At 31.0% G+C, this 6,173-nt stretch overlaps 1 long non-coding RNA gene across 1 annotated transcript; it reads left to right on the top strand.

Moving 5' to 3' along the window:
* Window positions 1-3,893: 3,893 nt before the first annotated feature.
* On the top strand, window positions 3,894-4,690 carry LOC117684290 (uncharacterized). The gene is made up of 3 exons (XR_004598107.2): window positions 3,894-4,039; window positions 4,157-4,348; window positions 4,434-4,690. It is a non-coding gene; the product is annotated as an uncharacterized lncRNA (long non-coding RNA).
* The last annotated feature ends 1,483 nt before the right edge of the window (window positions 4,691-6,173 follow it).

Below are 6,173 nucleotides of genomic sequence, written 5' to 3' on the forward strand. Positions count from 1 at the left end.
TACTGATAAGATATTTTCAGAATCAAAGGGATTCTTTATCGGGATTTAATAGTCCAGTATACACTTAACTCATACCAAAATCTTTTGCTTTTTTATTACCAAAGAAAAGAAAAACTGAAATTCAATTACAACTATTTTTGGAAATAAGTTCATGCAAAGAAGATTCAATCGTGAAGATTAAACACTAAGTCTTTCTAAACCAGATTCCCATCTAATTAAACAAAAGCTAATTCTATTTGATGACAATGAAGTTTCAAATTTTAAATCTGGTAAGCTTTAAAAACAATTTCAAGACTTTTTTCTAAAATGAGATGCATGGATCAAGAAGAGTTTTTTCAAAGTTTTACAAATCGATAGATACAAATTCATGTGTAACGTATTTAAGGTGTAAAAATATTTTTGAAAAACAACCAAAAAATGCGAGAATGTTATAGATGCGTTATCCAGACTGTAGCCAAGATTGGATTCAAAAAGCATTCTGACAAGTAGTACATGTATGATTTGCTAAAAGACGTTTTGCAAAGAAAAATAGTATGAGAAATAGTTTATTTGTCCTACCAAATCCCAAATAAGCAAGAAGAATGCAACCACTGTACTATGAGTCAATTAGCGCCCTGCTGAGGGTTGTCATATGAAAAAGATATTTTTCCCCTATGTGCATATACCTTACACAATGTTGATTCATTGAAAAATGTTATAAAATTGTTTTTGTATATACCAGTACATCCGAGGTTTACAATTTCAGAATTAATAGAAAGTCACATATCCGACAATAAAACCAACGGAAAAGACATCCCAAAAGCCATTACAAATCCATTGTATTTTCTACAATAAATATATGATTTTTAAGATTTCTTAAGTTCGCGAGAGTTATCTTTCCTGCGGTATTGTCAAAGTTATACAGCATCTTCATATATGGACACAAACTCAACGTCGCCGGAGGTAACCAATGAATTTATTCCGCGATTAAATCTTGGGAGCGTCATTTTGATAGCGTGGGTTCTCACTTTCTTTCAGGACGCCGATAGCTAAGCATTGAAAATTTTCAAAGCGATCTATAAACCACCTCCACCCCTCCACTTTCCTTTTTCATGAACATGTTTATAAAAACGAAACATTCTTGTGTATTTTCTTTTTTTCTTTATTAAGCATGGCGCTTTCAGACCTCAAGGATTATGTTTTGCATAAATTATCTAATCAATCACACAATTGATTACATCAGTAATGGGAGTTATGGATTATTTTAGTTGTAAAATATTATGGCATAAAGAATGAAATATTCATAATTTTATGATTAATTTTATGAACTTATTAATTATTGTTATATAATCATCTATTGTCATTTTCCTGATTATTTCAAACCAAATTTGGTTAAACAATAAAGTCACAAAAGTGGCAGAGTGCAACATACCTATTTGTTATGTTATGTTTTACTGTACAAAGATGAAGGGATCAGGTGGTTCAATTACGAGCGGATAGAGGTTAATTATTTCATGAGTGAGAAATAATGCTATATGCAGTAATGATCTATTTTGAAAATTATCAATTATGGATAAAGAAAATTATGGCTTTATTGAAGATTTGAACACGTACCAACACGTAATTATATACCAATATACATCCAAAATGATAATTTGTTTCTTAAATATATTCCAGGAGCGTTTGACTCCAGAGTATTTGGCATAGCACATGTTACATGTATGTCATCAGTAAGTAAATGTATGCAATTTTGAATTCTGTAAATGAAAGTCTTTAAATAAAGAATTTTATTTTTATATACTTTTAATTGTTATTTCAAGATTATCAAATCTGGTCCTTTGTTGTCACTCTTTTATCTTTTATACAAATATCTCTTTTATTATTTGAAAAGAACCATCAACTAAATAGACTTTCACTTTTGACTGAGTTTAAACAAAGATGGGATATGCTGTAAAAGTTCGATTACGATAACCGATTATCGATGCACAATCAGGGTTAAGAAACTACTAAATAATTGTATTTTGAGTGTATATGCCTTAAATAAGCTTATATCAAAAACGTGTGAAACATAAAGCGATAAGTATATGTTATGTATCTCGAGGCCTCAAAAAACATATTTGTTGATCATCTGTATAAAATAATTTCTGATTTTGCATATACCGATTTTTTCCGGTTTTTTTTTTTTTTTGCATATTACACAACATTTAACCAATCGCAAAAAAATGTCGTGATTTTGACGACTAAACACTGTCAGAAAGATTGAACACGACATAAATTTCATATAGAAATACTTCTCATCTGACTTGATATCCGATGCCAATTTAAATCAGTGAAGGTAAACTACATCATATTCAACTACACGTTTTGATTAAGGATGACGTTTACTCAGAATGAAAAAAAATTCCACTGATGATAATGAAAAACCAACTATTGTGTGTTATAGACCTTACATGGTAGTGCTATTCTTCACCTTCAAAAAAGTAGGTCAATGACCTACTTTTTGAGTTAATGACCATTAAATATATTTGGGAAATTCAAGAAAAATCCATAAAAATTTTACACTATGATTCAGATTTTTTTAATTGTGAAAATAATACAAATTGCTTAACTCTTTAACAAATTAAATACAGTTTATGAATGGAAGTGACATTAAATAGATACAAGGCATTAAGTTTTCATTCACAATTTCTATAGATATTCTAGTCCGAATTTCCTCTATCGGTTTTCAAATTACTACCCATTTTTGATTCAATATATCAGAAAACTGAATGATGATAATGCTAAAACATTTATAGTATTAAACGAAGTATATTGACCTTTCTATGCTGGTATATAATTTATATGAGGTCAATGATCAAAATTTTGAGATATGGTGTCTTTTATCATTTTAAAGCATTTTTCAATATTTTTGTAGTGTGTGCCATACGATTATCTAAACGAAAAAGCAAGATAAAACCAACAGAAAATATGCAAAATTATGTTGACTAACAAATAAAATCTTAACTTTAAATATCATAGTACTACCAAAAATATTTCAGTGGAAAACAAAATCTGAGAAAAATTTAGTCCGAATTTCCTCTGTTTTGCTAAAAGCCAAACTTTGTCAGAGCCTAATTCCATAATTTAGTAAAAATATCGATTGTTATATTAATAATAATTCATTTCATAAACACTTTTTGTATTTAAAACAAATTTTACTCATGAAATTGAACTTTTTAACAATCCGGATTTGAGAACTCAAACCCTGAGTAAACAACGTCCTTAACTATGGATTCATAATTAATTACACAGAGCAAACACGGTGAAGTAAGTGTATTCTTCCTTATTGTTACCTTGTTTACAACATCCTTGATTTAAATATTGATAATTGCGCTAATTGGCCCAACAAATGAATGAAATCTACTATACTCTAACATTCATCTAATTGTTTGACTAGAACAAAAACTACACTTGAACAGTTTCATTCTATGTGTATTAAAGATGGATGTCTTGATAATTTTCCTGATTTGCTTACCCTGTGGTAGGTCTTTTTATGAGTTGTACATGGAAATCTCTAAAGTTTTGAAAGATTTCACTTTTAAAGCATGTATTATAAAATTATCCGCTATGTGTCTTGAATTAGTCTCAAACTAAAGTTAAATGGACAACCTGCGGTGGTGTTATAGATGTTGAAGTGTTAAATTAAATGAAATGTTAAAATATCAACTTACGGTCCTCTAATAGGGTTTCATATAATGTTTAATTATCTACTTAGTTAATCCTGTATACTTTACGGTTGATTGTTTTAAACTAATGAAAAACTATGAACTCGATATTTTATTGAGCAGTGATACATATATTTTTAATATAAAATCGTTTTCATTTATTCATTTAGGAGTGTTGACAATTGAATACACAGTTGCCCAAAGTTCTATATTAATAACCCGGAGTGGGCCTGAAAATGCTGTAGACAACATTGATTATACGTGTGCGTTGACGGAGTATGGTGCAGGTAACTACTGGAGAATACTGTTTAACGAAACACTTACTGTGAAGCGTGTGGAACTACGACTGAAAGGAGGTGCGTGTTTAAAATTGAATAAAATGTTAGAAATCTTTTACTTATGATGACATTTTAAACCCCAAAATAGAAAGTACTGTACTTTTATGACATTGCATTAATTTTGACATGTTAAAGGTAACTACACTATAGAAGTCGGAAATTCCTTAAAGGTTTCAGACCGACATGTTTGTGCTTCGGAGCATCTCCCTTTTCCTTCGTCAAAATATTCTGTGAATGTTAGCTGTGAACCGGCGGTACGTGGGGATATCATCGCCGTAACCAGAGTTGATAGAGGACGCTTAACATTATGTGATTTCAAACTCAGAGGTATTCTAATTTCAAGCTATATCGATTTCTTTAAGAAGGGAAACTTCAAATGATTCAAAATAATCGCTCTTAATGTTTTTTTTAGTATGTGAGCTTGGCAGCCAGGGTAAACCATGTCCTATGTGTACAGTAGACACCACCTGTAGACACTGTGACCAATCCCACTATGGAGCCTCGTGTGAACACAACTGCTCCCCTGGGTGTGTACCTGGATCATGTGATCAACTGACCGGGGCGTGTAATTGTATCACAGGCTTTACTGGAACACATTGCCGGTTCTTAGGTTAGCTATGTTTAGTTTCAACGTTTGATTAATTATGGCTTCTATGGTGTTCTACTGAATTTAAAACTGAATAATGACAAGAATAACTAAAACAAATAAAATAGTTCAAAGAAATACTTCATTTTCGCAGAATTAGCACTATAATAAAAATTATTATCCAAGTATCTTGAACGCTAAAATATATGGAACTAACTATATTTTATTGCTTGATTTGATTTGAACATATTTCAATTGTACGAATATACAATAAGGATCAGCCACAGGTTCTGAATTTAGACCACCCGTTTGCTTGATGAGGTTGTATTGAGGCAAGGAGCAAGACCAAAGCGGATAGAGGGGAAGTTAACTCCTCCTCATAGCATTTGTGTCCCGCAATAGTGTTTCTTTTTTTAGGATTTATTAACCCTGTATAAATCAAGATCAGATAAAATACACCAAAATGTTATCCAGCGTCTTTTTTTCAGTAGTCATGACAGGTATCGCGTGATTTTATGGTATGTTTGCTTGGAGTTGATATTTGATAGATGAAATGAATATCAGTATAGATAAGAGATTTTACGTCATTCTATCACCTAAACATCGTTTCAAATAACATTAATAATGAAAAATTAGTAGTTACCGCGTTATTTATGTTTGAATCGATGGAATTCGGAATTCCTACAAATGTGTTCTGTTCAAGATCCACTCTTGAATTCTTATTGGCTACCCATAATAAAATCGATATAGATATGCTGGCGAACAAAAAGTTGTTGTGTTTATATATTAGAAACACATTTCTAATCGTTGCATCATGTGAGAAAAATGATTTATTGTGATAAAAAATGCATATCCTTTTCATGCACAATATTTTTTTTTATTAAAGTGTTGTTTACTCTGCCATCAAATTGGCACATACCTTGTGTATACAGGATCCGTTCTCGAATTATCACAGCCAAATGTGCTTTACTTGAAATTCAAGTGAAAAGAGTTTCCTATGAAGTTCCATGTGTAACTCCCACGAAATTAAACTTTGTTTGAAGTGAAATCTCGTAAAATGTGTCATGTGAATTTCACGTAAAATAACTTCACGTGAAATTCAAGTGAAAGGTCACAGGATTTTCACACAGCGTTAAAGTGAAAACCCTTAAACGTGATATTCATGTGAAGTGTGCGTGTTTTATGTGAATTTTACGTGAAATTCCAAATAATTCTTTTAAACAACACTGATTTTTTTAAACGTGTGTATTTTACTTTAGTTGAACTGGTTGTGAGTTGTTGATGTTAATTTATAATACTTTCGAGATTACACCAAAGTGATATACAGTAATGTATAAAACAACAAAAACCCTATAGCAATTAACGTTATCATAACATTCATTGATAAAATTAAAGATGTATAGGCATATCTACTCGTACAATTATATGTTATGCTATTAACTTATTTCTGGATTGAAGTCTGAAGCGGCTTAGAATTGGTTGCGATCGTGCTGACGTCACATTTATACGTAACAAGTTGAGACAGAAGATGGTCTGCACTGCACTGTGTATGTTGTGATTTGAACT

The sequence above is a fragment of the Magallana gigas genome, chromosome 7, assembly GCF_963853765.1.
Source record: "Magallana gigas chromosome 7, xbMagGiga1.1, whole genome shotgun sequence".
Taxonomy (NCBI): domain Eukaryota; kingdom Metazoa; phylum Mollusca; class Bivalvia; order Ostreida; family Ostreidae; genus Magallana; species Magallana gigas.